General features: G+C 38.5%; 1 protein-coding gene across 1 annotated transcript in view; it reads right to left on the bottom strand.

Annotated features, from left to right (window-relative positions):
• Positions 1-12,569, bottom strand: part of LOC134822315 (uncharacterized) — a 36,979-nt gene extending 24,410 nt beyond the window's left edge. The window contains exon 1 of the mRNA XM_063833298.1: positions 12,559-12,569. The gene's annotated coding sequence lies outside the window, so the exon portion shown is untranslated. The remainder of the gene's footprint in view (positions 1-12,558) is intronic.
• Between the last annotated feature and the right edge of the window lie 10,112 nt (positions 12,570-22,681).

The following is a 22,681-nucleotide window of genomic DNA, read 5'->3' as shown; positions in this document are numbered from 1 at the left end:
ATCAGTCCTTTGGGAAGTTCTAAAAGAATCAATGAATCAATGAATGAATCAATGATTAGTATGATACCAAACGTTCTGAATAATTGCAACCGAGGATTAATACGTATAACATGCCGTGAATTGAAATTTATAACCTTAACACCTTAAACTTTGGATATTCTTTCAATTTGTACGAAACTTTATTTATAAGAGTAAAAGAGCAGCTTATATACATCGTCACAACTGCATTGGCAGCAGCATTGAATGAACGAGTTAAAATATCTGCTTGTCACAAAACAAACGACATTGTTCATCACGTGACATTGGAAGTCTGCACGTACTGCACGTACAGGACGGAATACTTCTAGAAGTCTCTGTACTGCACGTACAGGACGGAATACTTCTAGAAGTCTCTGTACTGCACGTACAGGACGGAATACTTCTAGAAGTCTCTGTACTGCACGTACAGGACGGAATACTTCTAGAAGTCTCTGTACTGCACGTACAGGACAGAATACTTCTAGAAGTCTCTGTACTACACGTACAGGACGAAATACTTCTAGAAGTCTCTGTACTGCACGTACAGGACGGAATACCTTTAGAAGTCTCTGTACTGCACGTACAGGACGGAATACTTCTAGAAGTCTCTGTACTACACGTACAGGACGAAATACTTCTAGAAGTCTGATCTGTACTGCACGTACAGGACGGAATACTTCTAGAAGTCTCTGTACTACACGTACAGGACGAAATACTTCTAGAAGTCTCTGTACTGCACGTACAGGACGGAATACTTCTAGAAGTCTCTGTACTGCACGTACAGGACGGAATACTTCTAGAAGTCTCTGTACTGCACGTACAGGACGGAATACTTCTAGAAGTCTCTGTACTGCACGTACAGGACAGAATACTTCTAGAAGTCTCTGTACTACACGTACAGGACGAAATACTTCTAGAAGTCTCTGTACTGCACGTACAGGACGGAATACCTTTAGAAGTCTCTGTACTGCACGTACAGGACGGAATACTTCTAGAAGTCTCTGTACTACACGTACAGGACGAAATACTTCTAGAAGTCTGATCTGTACTGCACGTACAGGACGGAATACTTCTAGAAGTCTCTGTACTACACGTACAGGACGAAATACTTCTAGAAGTCTGATCTGTACTGCACGTACAGGACGGAATACTTCTAGAAGTCTCTGTACTACACGTACAGGACGAAATACTTCTAGAAGTCTGATCTGTACTGCACGTACAGGACGGAATACTTCTAGAAGTCTGATCTGTACTGCACGTACAGGACGGAATACTTCTAGAAGTCTGATCTGTACTGCACGTACAGGACGAAATACTTCTAGAAGTCTGATCTGTACTACACGTACAGGACGGAATACTTCTAGAAGTGAGTATAGAAGTCTCTTTACACGTAGAACCCCACTCAATTACTTGACTCAAGTATTTGACTCTGTGACTGTCAAAGCCCTGTCGGCTGTCACGCAGTGTGCCTACAAAAGTACTAAGCTAAGGAAAGTAATCACTAAGTTACACGTATAAGGCTACGATAAAATCAAGCACGTTGGATAAGGAATGATAAGCAGGATGATAAGGTAATCTTTGACAATCAGTTATAGTCCCTTTCTATGCATGCTAAGTGCTATTACTAGTGCTGACAGGGAATGTTTTCTCTTTGTACAGCTTGCCAAATCACAAAGAATTAATTGCAGCGCTGCATAATTAACTCAGCTTAACAAGCTGTTAATCAATGGTTTAATCACATTAATTGATTGATTATCGTCCATAATTAGCTGAAGCATCGTGTGTAAGAGTAATATCTAATAAAAACCAGTAAAAGCCTTAGTCGTGCTTGCCAGCACTGCGATCATGAACACACTTTCGTAGGGTTCAAGCCCATTAATCAATATGTTATTCATGGCTCTGGCGGTAGGCTCCACAGCTTGAAAATTTTACTATTTAATCATGCGAAAGCCTGAACAATAAAAGGCGTTAAGGATAGAAACGTGAAACAATAGTGATTGTAAACAAAAACAGTAACTGAATAAACAAGAATTGCGCCCGTTGTTTCGTTTTGGCGGACGCTAGATTTCCATTTCACATTTACTATAAATTTAAGTATAACTATAAGCTCCAATCAGCTCACTTCAATCTTCATGATAATTGATAATAATATTGATCAATTATGCATCAAATACGGGAAACACTTGAAATTCAGTTCAATTGCCGTACAACTTAACTTGTATCTGTAATTCAAGAAATTATCAGCAAAGGTAAACTATTGTATATACTTGTGTACACATCAATACACTACGCGTGCCCCGTACAAATTGGGTGTATTACCTAATAGTAATATTATACATTACATGCATCATATACACAGTCGCGCCGCGCATTCATAGATCACAGGCTATCTATACATCACATCTCCGCAAGCAATCCTCGCGCGCGCCCAACTTTTTCGTTGCATGGTAACGAACGAACACACGACATATTTAAACCCACCTATCTCGTTCTCCAAAATCCACGTTTTTCTGCAAAAACCTCCATTCGTAACCTTTCACTATTGCCTTTTTTCAAAAGGGTGAAAAGGAAAAAAGGAGCTAAAGGAGAACATTAACAAAATAAGAAGAGGAGCTAAATAAAAAGTAAAACGTTGTGGTTCATGGCGGCTGATGAATAGTATAATAACACAGGCCAACCGGGACTACGCCCCACTCTAGAGCTATAATGCACCTGTTGTGTAGTATGAGACACGTGACACGCCACGTGACCATGGCAACATGACACGTGACCATGGTAACATTATTGTACTTATAGAGGTTCAAAGAGGCACGTGCTACGTATTGAGCGGGTCACATGGGGGAGTGGAGTGTACCTTGGCAGCAAAAGATGAGGCGATGTTTTGTGTAAAACTTATGGCTAATTTATAGGCATGACAGGTGTGCAGGTGTTTGAATTAGTGTTGTAATTATGGCATTCAGATCAGTTTATGACATTAATGTAGACGTGGTATAGACGAGGTTGTGCAGCTTTTGAGAGGGCAAATAAAATGAATTATCATGAACATGAGCATTAATGATTAAGACTTCCAGGACAAATATATATTTTAATCTAAAACTGATCATTGTGGGGAACCTTTAATATTATAAAATTAATCATCCAATGTGTTGCAACGCCAACAGCCTCTGCAGTATAATACATAATGAGTTAATTAAACTCCATGTTAAATCCACCTAGCCGTCCTAGCGTTCAGGCGAACATCTGGAGATTAGATTGCTCGAACCCTATTTTCCAAAGACTTACAACCTTTTCAATTTTCATTAGGTCCGATAGCAAGCTGCGGTAATTTCACGCTTAATTAGCGACATTAGTGTGATCTTTTGTTGATTCGCCTGTACTAATAAGCTAATACTACCTCTGTAAAGCTCGATATACCATGGTCAAGCAAGTTGAGTTAGAATGGTATACATGTATTTCTTCATTAGTTCATTTTACTTGCAGGTGGTATAACTGGTCTACGATATTAATTTATTATAATAACTTCTAAACAGATATAGTTACGGTCACTCAAGTAAAAGCAAGAAATAAGAACATTGATAAAATCGAGGTTGAACTTTAACGATTTCAGTGGATTTCCAAACTCTAAAATTAATTTTGTGTTGTGGACTGGTAGAAAGCGACATGCACCTAAATTATGTTGTTTCCGTAACTCAAATATTTGAACACAAAACGAGCAGAAAAACAGTAGCTTAAATTGAAGTTAAAACTGGTCCTTAATCTAAAGATTATACTAAGGACTTGATCAGTGATCACACGAGAAGTGAGCATTATGAGGTGATTCTAATAACAAACATCAAACCTATCGCTGTGTATAAAGCATTAACGCAAGAACTATAACGCTATGTGTATAACTAAGTAACTATAACTATAACACTGTGTGTATAATCATAACTATATTATGTATAATAATAGTAAGGTAACACCAGTGTATAATAAAGCTACAAAGCAGCAAACAAGAGGTTTAAAGTAGATTTGCAGGATTCGTGGAATGTTAATTGTATGGTAGGTATTTGCTTGTTTGATTCTGCTTCCTGTAACGATTGCACTGACCTTTCTGAGAATTGCTATACCTAATAGTATAATCCGCCAATTATAAATCGGTAAACCATATTATTACTATCTTGCTACACCTCTACCAGATACAAATTAAATGATTGCTCACGGCTTGGATGTGCACCCCTTGTTGCTCTGTTATCATAATCTAAGCTATATGAAAGTTTCAAACAGTAAAAAATTACCTTTTGACATCCTTAAAGCACAAGGAAACTGTATTTCTGTGTAAATCACAAACAGTCGGTAAAGATTAATATAAGACTTTAAGTTAAGGTTCGAAGTAGGTATACACTATACAGGGTGTTTCAAAAATAATGTCCTGATTTTAAAAAACAATAAAAATAAATCAAAAACAGGACACTATTTATCACTATTTATCACTATTTATCACTATTTATCACTATTTATCATTATTTATCACTATTTATTACTATCTATCACTATTTATCACTATTTATCACTATTTATCACTATTTATCACTATTTATCATTATGTATCACTATATATTACTATATATTACTATTTATCACTATTTATCACTATTTATCACTATTTATCACTATTTATCACTATTTATCACTATTTATCACTATTTATCACTATTTATCACTATTTATCACTATTTATTTACCTTAGTTCCCAAAAATTTGTGTGCCATTATATTGAGCACAATTTATTTGAGCCCAAAAAATTTGGGCAGAAAATTTGAACTCATTTGGGCGACCGAAAATTTGGGCACAAATTCTTCGAAAAATGAACGATTTTCCACTAAAATTTCAGTTAGATATTTGCCTTAGTTCATTATTATTCCTTATTATTCCAGTCATTTTGCTTTCAATTTTAAGCATGTAGGTGGTAGTCTGAGTTGTTTCTCATTATGAAATTTACGATCTGCCCATTAACTACTAAAAAATACAGTGATGATGGCACAGTACAAAATGATAAATATACAATAGTGATATTAGAAGGTTCTATTTTTCTAATTTTCTTCCAAACCTTTCGACCATCTGGTGAGGCGTCATAATGATAATTGTATGTGAAAGGGGTATGATAAGATAGGCTGAGTGTAAGTAGACTAAAGTGTCTGATTGAGAGACTAAATATCACTATTGTATATCTATCATTTTGATAGATGATGATCTATCAAACTAAGCGGCACATACGCTTAGCTTTGGGGGAAACAAAGGTGTACATAATTGTGTAGCGAACTACTGTAAACCCGGACCAAAGGTCAAGTCTAATTTTAATTAACCAGACATATGCACCATCACATTCTTTGAACTACAGTTACGTGGAATGCTTGTTGCTTAGAAAACTAAAATTTCAAATATTATTTCAATTGGATATGAAGAAAAAGCCATCTTTCTATAGATTTCAGGGCCACAGGCCAAATGCCAAAAGTTTGGTAAGCAAAAAATTTAGCAGACGGAAAAGATTTATGCAATTAATTTGGTCTGCAAAAAATTTGGGCGAGAGGCCCGCTCAAATTTTTTGTCGCCTAAATTTTTGGGAATTAAGGTATGTTTATGAACCCTGTAATTGTCCACTGTGCACACCATTATACTATTATAGCTGCTGAGTGCTGTTACACATCAAAATTGTTTGTACAAATTGTTTTAACATAAATGAAGTATACCTTTCTCTGCAGTCTGCACATTACTCATTGTAGTTACTGAAGTGCTGATAAATGCTGATAAGCGGTATTACCGAGATAATATTACCGTGATAATATTACCGTGATGTACTGACACAAAGTCTGTCCCGGTACATGTGTCTAGTCCTACACCACCTTACCCTGGTAATACATTCTACATATTGCTGTATACATGGTTTTCATTAATTGCTTTAGTTATCAGTCGGCCTTGTTGCTATAAAAATCGTTGCTATACCACTATAGCAACAGTTGTCTGTCATGAGGGAGGGGATATTTGACTACTTGGTTTCTTTCCTTGTTCTTACCGCTTTCTCGCCCATGTGTGCGTTATACAACCCTCAATTGGTTATAGTACTTAAACAATATTTTTAAGCGCGTCAACTATGATATAAACAAATGCAAATTCGTAAAACCCCACTACGCGCTATACTATTGTAACTAAGTATAAACAGCACAAGCTCACAGATTACTAGACAGTTGTACCTGCCACGCCTACTTTTTAGCCATTACACAGTTACTGTTAACGGCTGCACAAGTGATTCACCATTATAAGTACGGTAATCATACCACAATAATAACGATAATACCGTATCGGCACAGTGAAGATGATTCACAACCCTAAAAACTAACCAGCTCTCACAATCACAAGACATTAGACAAGTACAACAATCCAGAAAATCAGAAAATCAAATAAATAATAGACACGTTTAGTTTTACATCATCACATTACAATTAAATTTCATAATCATGATTTCTATTAAACCTGAGTAACACCTCTCTTACACAGTGATTGAAACAGTGAGCACGTGCTGGAAACAAGCTCCTTCTCCCGACAAAATTAACTGTACAAGTTCATTGGCAGAGTGCCAAGTTCAGACATGCACAGGGCTGGATGATGTCTGTTACCTAGCAACCAACAGTCTATCTAAATTTGAGGCAAGGTAAGGTTACCTAGAAACCAACAGTCTGTCTAAATTTGAGGCAAGGTAAGGTTACCTAGCAACCAACAGTCTATCTAAATTTGAGGCAAGGTAAGGTTACCTAGCAACCAACAGTCTATCTAAATTTGAGGCAAGGTAAGGTTACCTAGCAACCAACAGTCTATCTAAATTTGAGGCAAGGTAAGGTTACCTAGCAACCAACAGTCTATCTAAATTCGAGGCAAGGTAAGGTTACCTAGAAACCAACAGTCTATCTAAATTCGAGGCAAGGTAAGGTTACCTAGAAACCAACAGTCTGTCTAAATTTGAGGCAAGGTAAGGTTACCTAGCAACCAACAGTCTATCTAAATTTGAGGCAAGGTAAGGTTACCTAGCAACCAACAGTCTATCTAAATTTGAGGCAAGGTAAGGTTACCTAGCAACCAACAGTCTATCTAAATTTGAGGCAAGGTAAGGTTACCTAGCAACCAACAGTCTATCTAAATTCGAGGCAAGGTAAGGTTACCTAGCAACTAACAGTCTATCTAAATTTGAGGCAAGGTAAGGTTACCTAGCAACCAACAGTCTATCTAAATTCGAGGCAAGGTAAGGTTACCTAGAAACCAACAGTCTATCTAAATTTGAGGCAAGGTAAGGTTACCTAGCAACCAACAGTCTATCTAAATTCGAGGCAAGGTAAGGTTACCTAGCAACCAACAGTCTATCTAAATTTGACGCTAGGTAAGATTGCTTAGCAACCAACAGTCTATCTTAATTCGAGGCTATGCAAGGCTAAGTATGTAATGCTAGTAACGGTTGCCTAGTAATTAACCCCCCAGAGGATGTCTAGGGAGGGAGTTTTGTTTTGGCCTGATAAACGAAACGTGGAAAAGATGTGAAACCCCTGCTGGAAGTAACGAAACTCAGTGTTTATATTGCTGTCAGATTGATAATTGCAACTCGGAGAGAGTCACAAGTCAGTTAGTGATTTAGAGACATTAGTTAGTGTTTTAGAAAATGAGAGTTTTAGAAACTATTTTGTGTTAATTTATATAAATTTATATAATTATAAATGATGAACAAGTGTTGATTAAAAAATAATAGAAAAGGTATTTATATTTATACAAAAATGAAAACAAATCTCCGTTCCAACTTTCGGTTATTTTAGTTTGATGATAATACTTATATGATATAGAAAAGATGAAGCAATACCTGAATAACTGGAAATTCGACCATTAAAACACCGTAGATATTTTAATGATCCCACATATCTCAGAGTGGCCGCAGTCGATCTCAGTATCCACAGAAGAGGAGGTGAACAAAACAAATGTCACTTTCAACGGTATTTCTAACACATTTCTGACATATTTCCAACATATTTCTGGCATATTTTTTACAAATTTCTGCCATATTTACTTAATCAATTTTATTTAATCAATTAAATCTATCAAGACTTATTTTTCTTTGTCTAACAACAGTAGCTAAACACGAGTCATAGGGTCGCCTTGCTCCGCTACAACATGTGTTTATGTTACAGTGACGTCACACCTATTTTATGTTACAGTGACGTCAGAGCAGTTACCAATGATATTTATATACGCCGGCGCTGGAGGCGGTACATTTCTAATTATACTGATAATTTTGCTGGTGGTATATTGTGTCCTGGAGACAACAAAGAGAAGGAGACTGAAACAAGTCATAGCTGCTATGAACAAGGTAACTGCATAGTAGTTTCCATGGTAACTAAAGATATAACAAAGTAATGGTTTTTGAATATCTCTATTCGCGTGTCAGCGATTCACAGTTTATTTTAACTTGATGAACCCAATTCCTTGAATCTGATCAGTCAACAAGAATTGCGCCCGTTGTTTTGTTTTGGCGGACGCTAGATTTCCATTCACTATAACTATAAATATAGGCTCCAATCAGCTCACTTCATAAAAATAATATTGATGCACATCAGTTATACACTATACTACGCATGCCACGTACAAATTGGGCTTATTACCTAATACTATACATTAAATAGTATACATTAAAATACACTCGCGCCTCGCATTCATTGACAGCTAGGCTATCTATATACCTACATCACATCTCCGCAAGCAATACTCGCGCGCTGCACTGCGCACTAGTTAATTGACATGGTAACTAACGGAAGGACACACGACATATTTAAACCCACCTATCTCGTTCTCTAAAATCCACGTTTTTCTGCAAAAACGTCCATTCGTAACCTTTCACTATTGCCTTTTTACAAAAGGGTGAACGGAAAAAATTAAAGCTTAAATACGGCAAACAAAATACAACTGTAATTCTTACCAAAGTAATATTGTTCAATCATAACAAACTGATAATAACATAGGTGGGTGAGGACGACTAAACTTATAACTAAGTTACTATAATATAACCGCATGACCCGGTGTACACTTCACATTATCACACGTTCGTAATACGAAACGCTCTGCATCTTTCATATGTAACAAAGGGCTCGTTAAGATTACAAACTTGAACAGTAGGAGCAGTACAAAGGTCTTTCTGAAAATTGTAACCTCCGCAAACGTTTCCTTGTGTTCCACTAGCAAACAGCTATTAATTACGGAGGGAGTATGAGCTTATATTTCACTCCGGTTATAACCACACTGTATATCGACCATTTGATTGGATTTTTGACCGGGAAAATCCTGAAATATTAGCACAATATTGATACTATTTTGTGAAGCTAGTTCTAATACACTTTTATGTAAATTTTGCTGAAATGCCAACGAAATTAACTTGCTCAAAATAAAAAAAAACATGGGTTTGTGGCCTATTTTTCGACCGAAAATTGGGTTTTAACCGGGTAAACTCAGTCTAATCATAACCACTTTCAATAAATCATACGGGAAAAAATACGTAGTATCTGGGGTCCCTGGCCTAACGTATCGAGCAGAAACTTTACGCCTGATCATGGTAGTCACTTTCTCCCTAGGGGGGATCTCGTAGCCTTTCTGTTGATCTTGTAGCACGGTCAACTACCTTTGCTTCCGGTTGCTATCCGGACTTTATAATTATAACTCCAGCCGAGGAGAAGCTAAAATCGGCACTAACCACCATTACCAATAAAACTCACCATATCGGAACTATAAAGCATATCCTGCCGACAAAAACAAAGTCGTGATAAACTCTTATAAGTTCATTTAACAAACTCTGAATGACATTTAGCTAAAAAGAGTTTTCTGACATACATAGCGTCAGAACGAGATCACTAATTACTAAATCAGTTAGTGCAATGTCAAATTCAATGACACGTGTTATACGGTGCGTGCAATCAATCAATAGGATTAATTCAATACCAATAACATAATATCCCGCCTTAAATCTATTATCCCAAGCGCAAAGCACGTACTGTGAAATAGAAAAGAATATATCATACGCCAGATATCTGCTGTGAATTTCTATCACATCACAATCACATTATCTTATGCTTCTTAAGTTCAATTGTAACAATCATAGTGGACAAAATATCAATCGCAAAATAACAGGTAATCATACAATTATTATTTTTACCTACCTATGTTATACAAACGACCAATAAAGGCATTATTCGCAAATAGGATACCACCACTCGCACTATAAGTTCCCATTCCAGCCATGATATATTCAACAGATTGGACATTGGAGGGGGGGGGGTGATGGTCTTGTTAACCAACGTTCCGGGAGAATGTTTTGACCTTGTCTATTCTCCTGATAACGGTCAGACTAAATCCTTTTGGAGTGTGTACCTGAACTTGGCCCAGAACACAGTTGAGGTACACGCTCTATCCCTGCACCAAAGGGACCTTGAACGTCAGCCCATTAAACGTCAGCAGCTTTTTTACTTAGGTATTGAGGTAGAGTGGGTGTCCCAAAAACATGCAAATAAACAAAAACAGCTATTGAAGAATTGATCATGATCCTGACCAAATTTTAGATTGATTCTTGATCTCAAGATTCGGACAGAATTGTGCCCGTTAGATCTAATGAATCATACACAACTGTACATTTAACTATTTAACATTTTGTAAACACCACCGTGTTCAACAAGTCACCTTCCAGAGAAAGCAAATGAGAAGAGAAAAGACTTTGATGGAGAAAGCGGGGGACACAGTTACTGAAACTACTGGGGGTGAGTATACCACAACTAATGAGTTTTAATATACTAATAATACTTTAGTACTACATAAGTACATATATAAATGAGTTTCAACACTATACTGCCGGCTACTACTTCACCTTTTAGTTACACTTTTTATGTATTCGACGTGAACATTCAAATAAAATTGGCTCACTAGGTGCCTTCACACCTTTCAGCTTGTTCTGATAATTAATAAGCGTATATAAGTATACTGACTTACTGAGGACCATCACAATGAATTTTGCAGGTATTTTCTCGGCGATCGGAGGATTATTTGGGTTCGGAGAGGAGAGTAAGACAGAAGAAATACCAATAGTTGCCGAGACTAGCGGCAAGAAAAAGAAGGGATCCATGCGATCAAGTGAGCAATTAAAATTAATTAAAATTGCAATCGGGGGGGGGGGGGGGGGGGGGTTTAAAAGTATTGTCATTGATTGACTGAAAACAAAAGCAGTGCAATAACACTTGTATAACATCTGAACCGAAAGTAACAGTACTTTCTTGACGTAAGTCAAATACAAGGAAATACTTTCGAGAAAACCATAGTATATAGCTGACTTTGGCAGGGTAGTGTTGGTTATGTGCCTAACCTGATGAACACAGTGGATATCCTTGCTGTACGGCTAGTTAAACAAGGAATTGAAACTGTGGGGCTCCGTGCAGACCAACGGTCTGCTAAAGCTCTAATATACAAAAACAATACATTGACATACAAATATGCATCTACTCACTGAGATGGTTCAATACTCAAAGTTAGAAGTATTTCTAGCGACACGGGAACAATGCCAACTATAATTACTATAACCATCAAAAACAGATCAAATTACTATCCTGAACATTATTACATCACTTGATAATCAATAACTAAATTAACTGTAATTGACTGTAATTTAATTAATGAGCTTCAAAAATCAAACCAATCACTCTTGTTCTAACTAATTAGCTTTAAATTGCTTTTCCAACATTTTTTATTAAATGTATATTAAATTATGTTAGTTAGTAGTTATATATTTGAAATAAGTTTCAGTTGAGTTATGATATCAATGTAAGTATATTAACTTAATTATCAACTTATAATTTCAGGAAAAGGTTCTGGAAAGGTGAACCCAATCTAACGAAAGAAAAGGAACGAGTTTAAAGAATCAGATTTTAGCACCTGTATCGCGAAACCATCATGAAACACGAGAAAGATTTCCTATAAAGGAAAATTATAAAATCAGCTGACAATCAAAGCAATTAAACACACTGATACACTTACTATCCCGGACCTTAACTTATTGTTGAAATTCGACATTTAGCGTAATCTAGCGTAATCTAGCGTAATCTAGCGTCATCTAGTTTCATTTAGCGTCATCTAGCGTCATCTAGTTTCATTTAGCGTCATTTAGCGTCATCTAGTTTCATTTAGCGTCATCTAGTTTCATTTAGCGTCATCTAGCGTCATTTAGCGTCATCTAGCGTCATCTAACGTTAGATGACGCTAGGTGACGCTAGATGACGCTAGTTACACGACACTGTCGCCAGGCGACAGCTAGCGCTATTTGCACAGAATTACTGGCCTTTTTGTGGGCGACATCTAGCGCTGTCTAGTGCTGTCTAGCGCTATTAAGGGTAACACGACATCTGTCCGACAGCGACATCTGTCCGACAGCACTATTTTCGTGTTTTTGAAGTGATATCTCAAATTTGGCACATAGAAAATTTATCCAAACTTGCACAAATTATTTGTCTTAAAGCTATCTTACTAACTAGAAAGTTTCAAGAAAATCGTATCGTTAGATCTCCAGATATATGCTTTGGAACCACTGAAAACCACCGAATTGGTTATATGTTTTGTGTTTAAGGTAATATCTTAAACTTGGCACATAGAAACTCGCTCAAACTTACACAAATTATTCGTCCTATAACCACCATACTTTGTGGAAAGTTTTGAGAAAATCGTACGGTAGGATCCGACATAAACTATTGTCCAAATAACCTATTTTCTGAGTCGGACAAATGTCGCTGTCGGACAGATGTCGCCCAATCCTATTAAGCGATAGATGTCGCCGCGTCAGGACTTAGGAAGTTGGTCTAATTTCTCGTTAGGGTTAGGGTTTCAGCACATTAGAGAGTTAGAGGGTTATGGTGACGCTAGATGACGCTGGATGACGCTAGATGACGCTGGATGACACGCTGGATGACGCTAGATGACGCTAGATGACGCTAGATGACGCTGGATGACGCTAGATGTCGAATTTCAACGATCAGTAAAGGTCCACTATCCCTAGACCTGGAGATGGATTGTTTAAAACATGTAATATATATCCCTACAGTTAAGTGAGAAGAACTGAGTTGATCCAGCTACACACAATTATTCCATAACCGAACTAGTTTAATTCGGAATAATCGACAGTTATGTGGGCGGGTGTTTAATCATAGCATAGATGTTGTGGTTAATTAGTTAATTAGTTAATCAGTTAATTAAAAAGAGTTGAACATCATGTTTTACTGGACAATGTTCTAATGCGAGGAGTATTTACCACGTGTTTACCACGTGTTTAGTTTCGTGTCAGCACGTCGTGTTGATAATTGCTGGAGTGACTTTTAGCACTTTTATTATTTGTAATTTTAAGTGAAGAATATTTATAATAAGATAATACATGCGGACAATTAGAACCAAGAATCAATGAATTAACATTCTCTTTTACTGTTATCGTGTAACTCAGTATACTATCATAAATTGTTATACAGGGTTGCCCACAAGTAACTGCCCACAAGCAACCCTAGTTAATAACTTACGTAATTCGTGTCAGAATTTTAGAGAATATACTAATTATAGATATGGGTCAAATTTAAATTTCCTGAAAGTTTTGTAAAATTTCATTCCTCTTTTTCACTGTTGTTAGCATAAAGTAAAAACTAAGAAAAGAAGTACTTACGGTACGTACCTTTAAAAATGACTGTACGGTACGTACCTTTAAAACCGAACCATATAAGCTTATATAAGGTACAAAAGCTACAATTTAGCAAAATTTCCCCATTTGGAAAAGCCCCTCCCCCTCGGTTGATCACTGCAGGAGACTTTGGATTAGGAAACTGTACATTATGATTAAGAAGTAAACATGATCTGACAGCTCGACTCGTAGATCACATAAGAGACAGTAGCTCTTGCTAAAGGGGATGTAAGTGCCAAAGGCATGCAAGGGGAATGAGCCGATCAAGTGGTCTTAGGTATACAGCAGGGTGTCAGAAACTGACCCTCAGATTGATCATTTCTGAAAGCTTGGGTAAGCTAAAATTTTCCGCAAAATCTTCTACCCGCCAATAATTATGACACCCTGCTGTATATACTAGAAGATAGAAGGTAGTAGTATCACATTCTATCAACAGTCATGCATTCCTTCTCCAAGTTCCTCAATGGTTTCAGATGATGTCAACAGGTGCTTGATTCTGACGGATATATCTACAGCAGAAAAAATCTGACGACACCGTCCTCTCCTCTGCTTGGCGTTTCCGGAAGAGCAAATCTCTTAAATTTCCCTGCCACTGCTAGTGCTACCTCGCTCTCACAGACAACACTCAGGCCACTAAACTTAGAATTTGAAAGATAGGATAATAAGTTTCAATGAGTGACTATTTTGTAAGTATCTGAACATGTCTTGCAGATAAGTTAGAGCCAATCCTAGCAAGGATCTATCGGATAGTAGTAAGATTTTTAACACAATGATTTTCTTCATATCCAGACGGCGAAGATTGATCAGGTCATTCTCAAGATGGTCGTGTTAATTTAGTGGAACAACACATTAACAGTCCTGGAGTTGAAAAGCATTACTTGAATAGAAATTTCATCCAGCAGGATGAAATTAACTCCATTGAACTGGAGAGTAAACCGCGGTCAGATGGCTGATAAAGAAACACGTTAACTTTACCACCTGCACTGTTATTGTTTGGAATAAATCTTAAATTTCCCTTGAAGAGGTAGTCAGACTAAATAAATGGTGAAAACATTTACGGATTTATTAGTTCATGAGCCTGTGTTTGTTCCTAGACCTCATAACACCAACTGGTGAGTAAAGAACTAAGATGGTAAGTTCGTACGGTACGTACCTTTAAATAAGCTGTACGGTACGTACTTAATAAAGTAGGCTGAAAGGTTGAATCCAGTTGATAGCAATGGAAACAAAACTAGACGGTACGTGCGACAGAGAAAGGGTAAAACCCTACACTGATGCGGAATCAGAACCTATGAAGCTTATTAATCCGTCAATATACTGGAAATATTTTTGAGGAGAACTTTTTCTGCTTAAACAGTTGGCCCAAATAGTATTCAGTGTTTTCGTCAATTTGTGAGACCAATTTTAGAGATTACGAGTATATTATGGACAAGCGTAGATTAAGGTTGCGACCTGAGCTAGCTGAAAAGCTGGTGTTCGTATACTGCAACAAAAGGATGAAGCTTTGAGTTTAACGATAATTACAAGTAGTAGACTTAGTGTAGTACCGGTTAAGAGCGATCCAGTACACAAATTTTCCTCTTAAATCTTTTATTTTTTTTTTTTTTTTTTTTTTTTTTTTTTTTTTTTTGTCGCGACACCCACTGACCACCGTCATATAGAGGTGGCGACCCTCCACTTGGGGAGCGTCCTACTGGAGTCCATCCATCTGCATTAAGCCCCTTCCCTGAGGGCCACTGGATGATAATACCTGCTAAGGTATCAGCCGAATCGGGGTTGCACCTCCGAAGATTTACTAACTTGGTCCCTAGGGAAGTTCTGGGTGGTTACCCTGGCCGCTCAACACCATACCATGAAAGGATGACGCCCGTGCTGAGTAATGCTGGCTCTTGAGACTTGGTGAGACGTAGGTTGCTAATGGCGGTTGCGGGTGTGCTAACGTTTGGATAGTGTGTTAGGTGGAACTGTATTGATACTATCTGCCTTTTGGTGGCTGAGCTAAAACGTGAGGGTTTGTGACGTCACGTGAGGTGGACTCTCACTCAGTCCAGAAATAACAGGAGCAGGGATCATAATGTACGACAAAGGAAATACAGGTTCTGATCCAGGGTCCATTTATGCCATTACACACATTACACACGTTTGGTGTGGTAACTTATACTATACATTACTCCCATAACACTCCCACAATGTAGCGATACTCCCATTACACTCCCACAATGTAGCGATACTCCCATTACACTCCCATATTGTAGCGATACTCCCATTACACTCCCACATTGTAGCGATACTCCCATTACACTCCCATATTGTAGCGATACTCCCATTACACTCCCACATTGTAGCGATACTCCCATTACACTCCCACATTGTAGCGATACTCCCATTACACTCCCACATTGTAGCGATACTCCCATTACACTCTCCGAGGGGGCGGCAAATTTGCAAACAGGGGGGCAGCAAAACCCAGCGGGCTAATTAATGTAGAGACTGGCAAGCAGAACGGCTATATTAACTAACTAACTTAATCCGGTTTGGCTTGTCATGATCGAATTACCGCACCGCGGCGTGAGGTTAGTGTCACATGGGAGTCAGGTGAGTGTTATTGGTGCTAGCGGGAAGCAGTTCTGTGCGCGCACCCGCTGTTTATTTGTTTATGACTGCGCGCCAATCTTTGCTTATATCTAGAGCGTTAGTCGATCGTTGCCGGTAGAGTCCTGGTACATAAGGGGGCCCACTAGCGCTGTCGGCTCTATAGTAACCAGAGAAGCTGGCGTATTCAAGGCCCACCATGGCTTTTGCGAGTTGCCTCGTGAGTTAAACTGGTGTATTCATAGCCCACCATGGCATTGCGAGTCCCCTCGCTAGGCACAAGATTCTTTTATAGACACTAATGCTGCCTCGCCACAAAGTGCAATGCGGACAGACATGAGCCCTGGAAGAACCAGTAAAACCTGACAAGGATTCTCACCCTGTGAAAAAAATCTTTTATTGTTTTAACCACTGTGTTAATTTTCGACTTCTATCTCAAAAATTATGATGATAATACTAATCAGAAATTGCAAGTAATTCACTGAAGTTGATTCTAAAAATTTGAAAAAAAATTGTACCTTACAGTGCCTGTACGGTACGTACCTTTAAAAGTAGCTGTACCGTACGTACTTAAAGCCCTGTACCGTACGTACTTGCCATCTAAGGTAAAGAAGTGAAGCAGGCACGTGCAGCTCCACTGTACCTTTTGTTAAACTAACTTTCTCGGAACCGAATTCTGCCCTTCGGCCCTAGAATCCGAACAAAAATTGTTAGCGTTTTCATTAGTGAACATGCGCTCTAAGAATTTGCACGTGTTGAAGCATTATTCAAGAAACAAAGAGCTTTTATCAATATAGTAGAGGCTCTTACGGGCAAAAAGACGTGTTTTCTGCTACGAGTTTAGAGACCTAACCGCTAATTGGACACAATAGTATGATGTCTAAGGATCGATAATATGTTAAGAAGTATAAATTTGGCCTTATTAGTCACGTCCTTTACCAATGCGCGTTTTAAACTTTGACAGTCTATTACTCTAAGGCAAATAGATTAATTATATTCATATTTTGTCAGCAATAAGATCACATTATTTTCTATTTAGTGTGAAAATATGAGCTAGAACGGACATAATCTCGCTGAGTTATAGCTGTTTGAAATTTATGATGAACGCGCGGGTGCCAATTGATAACAACTAAATGATTTTGCGCGTAGTGCGCGTCGAAAATTTGGCAAAAACGCTTGCGGAGTGAAAATATTCAAACTTCGATAAAGTATATGAAGTGGGTACTTCTCGGAAATGAAAAATTTAGGCAAACACGATGTGACTATTTTTGGGTTGATTTAATACAACTGCAAAAAATTATTCAAACTTCAAGCAAAAAAGTCAAAATTTTTACCACTTTTTTGGATTTTTACCTCAGAACAAATAGAGGGATTTGTTTTATTTTTATACAATCTTGTGCGGCTGTCTTTTAGCTATCTTTATGCAAGTTTTGCCGACATGCCAACAAAATTAACTTGCTCAAAATATCAAAAAACATGGTTTTTTGGCCTATTTTTGGCCCAAAAATCGGTTTTTTGCGATTTTACCCCAGAACAATCAGTCCAATCATCTTGAAACCACTTTCAATCGATTCTACGGTCAAAAATACGTCTAGTAAGGTGTATCTGGGGTCCCTAACGTATCGAGCAGACAATGCCCGTAAGAGCCTCTACTAATAAACGCACCGCGGTGGTTTGAAATAGGCTAATAAGTTGACATGGTGTGGGGAGGCCTTGTGAAACAAGCTGCGCCGGTAAGACTGCTGTAGTCAGAGAGCCCTGTGGAGGCGGGATTGAGGAGAGTTACGAATATTATATAAGCAGCGGTCTGAGGTCCAGATATCAGAAGGCACCCTTAGTTTTATTGGACTGTATCGTTATGACGTGTCCACTGTCTACCGGCAAGTTCCCTTGCAACAACAATCAGCATCGTGATTGAAGGGCAGGGTCATTTTATAATTGCTTGGTTTGTTACCTTACAGTTGTTATAACCCCAATTTAATGTATTATAGATTTTTCTGTAACGTTCGGCATTTTGTTCAATTTTAATTAGGGTTTAACTGTATTCGGTCAAGAAAATTAGCTAATAGCTACCGTTTGACTACCAATGATTGGGTCCTCTTCTTGTTAATTTAAACTGACAAGTAATAATTAAACAATTAGGGTTTAAGTTAAAATAAAAATCATACTTAAAAATTATCAGTATTCACTATTCAGTAACCTTAAACCATGATAATGTTTTTGCAACTGCTAACAGTAACAGCCCTGCTAGCCATTCTTGCGCCATCCCCACTTCCTGCTAGTTATTCTAACGTTTATTTTAGCTCACTTCCGACGTTAATTATTGAAAATATAATGCATTAATCACAATTTTAAGGATGCTATATTCTATTCCTATCCTTGTTTTTAAAACCCTGCTGAAATTGGCGAGGTTTCAATTCCATTTGTGAGGGTTGGTTTTTGGTCGGTTTTCAATGTTTTTTCCCGTTGCCAGGTGTATAGATATTTCTATATCGTCTCATAATACGTGTGTTCATTGTTAGGCCCTCAACGTCAGTGTCCAATAATCGCCAATGTTCGTATCAATTAAGCAGGAGTACCCACTGCTTATGCAGTTCTTTTAAAAGCTCTACGTTAATTTTATTTCTCAGTTCTCCAATATAATATATTATTATTAATATATGATATGGACTGAATACTGTTGTTTATTTCATCCTCAGAATCATTATTTTTAAAGTTTAATTTTTTGACCAATTCATGACGCGCTGCTAGCTTGTACATCAACATTTCTTAATCTCAGTTAAAGTTAAACTGAATAACTTAATTGCCATTTTATGACATCATAATTTGAGTATAATGGTAGTTTTATGGCAGACTTTATTAATGGAGCCAAAGACACAATTTGTTTAAATAGGATGTGCGCAATGTTCACGTTGATATAATTATAAGGTGACGAATGACATATTACGTTGCTTTAAAGAATCGATATAATTATAAGAAGTATGACTGATGACCATTGTTGTCATACGTTGTATGACCCGCCGCGCACGAGTGCGCGGCTCCCCCTGTATCGTCAGGACGATACAGTTTCACATAGTGAAACGACCGTCGGGGTTGCAACGTGATACAAGACCATTGGAAAGCAGTCAAGACAGGCCGCTATAAAAATTGAACAGATGCCCTGGACTTTGGACTTTGGAGAGATTCGTAGATTCCTCTACTGGGTCATCAAATAAATCGACCGCCCTTGCAGCATCGCTGCTGCCTTATTCATACTCCAGTCCAGCAAAGAATTTCCATTAGGACAGCTGTAATTGCTCACAGGTGGGTTATCTGGAAACGGTTTAAGAAATGCTGATAGTTTTGCTTTGAACAGCAGTGGGTCTTCAATGAGGTGAAGATCTGATGGAATGGTGTTCCATAAACGTGGCCCCATTACTGCAAATGAACCATCATACAATGACTGTTGACGTTGAGTACTGCTCTTGCTGAGACTTGGAATGGTGGCCTTGATTCCGTGTCTTGATGGAGTAGAAAAAAGAATCCCAAGGTCATTTGGGCAGCGTTGATGTAAGATTTTACACATGTGGATGATAATATAACGCTCTCACCTCCTTTGCATCGACATTAGATTTAGTGCTTTGAGCCGCTGCCAATAGTCAAAATATTGTTGAACACCCCAAATTCTTGAGGTGAAAGTACGCTGTACTCCTTAATCAATCTGTTGGATGTCTGAGATTTTACTGGTATTCCACAGAGGGCAGCAGTACTCTAAATGACTTCGGATAAGTGATTTGTAAAGTGTCAACATTGTTATTCTATTTCTGCACTTGATAACGCACTGAGCACCCAGGCTGCAACTTTTCTAGCTCGAGATGCCATAGAACTGACATGATGTGACCACGACATATCAGTTAACGGGTGATACTCGTAAAATATCTGTTCCATATATTGAACTCGGCGCGCGTCCTGGTAGGTTGTAAACCTACAACATATCACTATCAGAAGACACTATAACTCCAATATCCTTAACTTGGTCTGTAGGATAGAGCATATTACCGCCTGACACATTAAGTATGTTTGTGTTTGACATACAAAAGGCAGCTCATACAGACTCTTGTTAGGATTCCCCCGGTGAACTAGGAGCTCAAACTTATCCTCATGTAAAACCATATTATTACGTTTGGCCCATGCAATGACATTGACATGGTCAAGATCTTGCTGAAGAACGATAACATCCTGTTCTGTATATATGTGCTTCAGTATACGGGTGTCATCAGCAAAGAATCTTATAATTGAACCAGTCACACAAAGCTTCATGTCATTTATGAAGAGTATAAAAAGGAGGGGTCCAAGAACGGTTCCTTGGGGGACTCCACTGATAACCAAGGCCGCGAAGGAAGACACCCCGTTCGGAACAACATGTTGATGACGGTCCGACAGAAATGACTCCAGCCACTTAAGAATCCTTTGTCATACGTTGTATGACCCGCCGCGCAAGAAGTGCGCGGCTCCCCCTGTATCGTCAGGGTATCATCACCATAGTGAAACGACCGTGGGGGTCGCAACGTTATACAAAGAATCCTTCCGTTAAATCCATACTTTTGCAATTTATCAATGAGATCCACCTTGTCGAAGGCCTTCGCAAAGTCTAAATATGTTGCATCAGTATCTGACCCACTCAAAAGGCCTCTCATTCGATGTGGTCGAAGTGGCTAAGAAGCTGAGTCAAACAGCTCCTTCTCGAACGAAATCCATGTTGATTATCACACAAGATTTCATTTTCATCTAAGTACTTGACCATGGTGCTCCGTAGAATGCGCTCATAGATCTTGATGATGTGTGAGGTGAGGGCAACGGGACGGTAGTTCACTGCATGTGCCCGGTTTCCCTTTTGGTAGAGAGGATAAATGTGTGTCTCCTTATAGAATTTGGGTACAAGTCCCAGAGTGTATGATTCCGTCCAGATAAGTTTAATGGGTTGCCACAGTTCTTGAGCTCATGTCTTGAGAGACAAACTACTGGCACTCCATCTGGTCCACAACCCGACTCGGGCGAGATTGCAGAAATAGCCGATATGATGTCTTCATCAGAAATAACAAAATCTTCGTCAGTTAGTGGCTGCGTTATATCTGCTGCCATGAACTGGGGAATTTGAACATCTGGATCACTGAAAACAGAGCTAAATTGCTCTTGTAGAAGATCTGCCATTGACTAAGGATCAGTGATTATTTCATCACGTTTGTTGAACAGCATGCTAATTGACGATTTGATTTTTGATAAGGACCTGCAGTTTAACAACGATCTCAAATCACTGATCAATAAGTAACTTAGACATCATTACCAGACATAATGATATATTTTTAAATAATTAACGATAATAAAGTTTTAAGGAAACAAGTCATACATCTTCCTGAATCCTGACCACTAGTACGAACAACCTGCACCTAAAACATGACTGCGTACAGAACCTCGCTTCTAATACTCCTCTTTCTGACAGCTGTGATCTCGGACAAACCCCACGTTGCTCTTAAGTTTGGTGATGATCTTTCTTTTTATGATACCTCAAGTTATATAATGATTGCCCCGGACATGTCCCCACTGGAGGAACAATTGTCCATCTGTACATGGATAAAGCAATTGAGTCCTACTTCTCAATATGGAACGTGGCTTCATTACTGGACTATGGATAGTGCCAATGAGATACTTTTCTCTGATAACCTTGGCTGGGCTTATCTCTTGTTAGGCAACACTCCAAAGAGTCAGACTCCGGTACATTCAGAGTGGTACCATATTTGCATTACATGGTCTTACAGTCTTACAGCAGCGGGAAGAAGACCCTCTTCTACAATGGCGTGCAGAGTGGGACTGCCTCGTCGTGCTCTGGACGGAAGTTCTCTGTCACAACCGGCTCTCTCGTTATCGGACAATATCATTACACCTACAAGATGGAGGCTTCGTTTGTTAGTAGCCGCTCATTCGGAGGTGAAATAACAAAGTTGAACATCCTGAAAAGAGAACTGACCGAACAAGAGGTAGCCAAAATGTACAAGTCAGGGATCTGTTCCAGCTTTGAAGAAACACTTAAAACTGACACCCATCTTTCGTGGGAGACGCTACTTTCCGATGATACCGAAAAACATGGAAACATTGTGAAGTTAAACTTGACCTGTCCTGATCACACACACGAGCCAACCACTGGGATTCTTACCACGGCTGCACCAACCACTGCTGTACCAACCACTGCTGTACCAACCACTGCTGTACCAACCAATGCTGTACCAACTGAAGAATCTGAGGGGGGCTGCGACAACCGCTGGGCAATCCTCCGAC

Source organism: Bolinopsis microptera, chromosome 10, assembly GCF_026151205.1.
Source record: "Bolinopsis microptera isolate Bmic1 chromosome 10, MBARI_Bmic_1.0, whole genome shotgun sequence".
NCBI lineage: Eukaryota > Metazoa > Ctenophora > Tentaculata > Lobata > Bolinopsidae > Bolinopsis > Bolinopsis microptera.
This window is presented reverse-complemented; position numbering and strand designations above follow the sequence as displayed.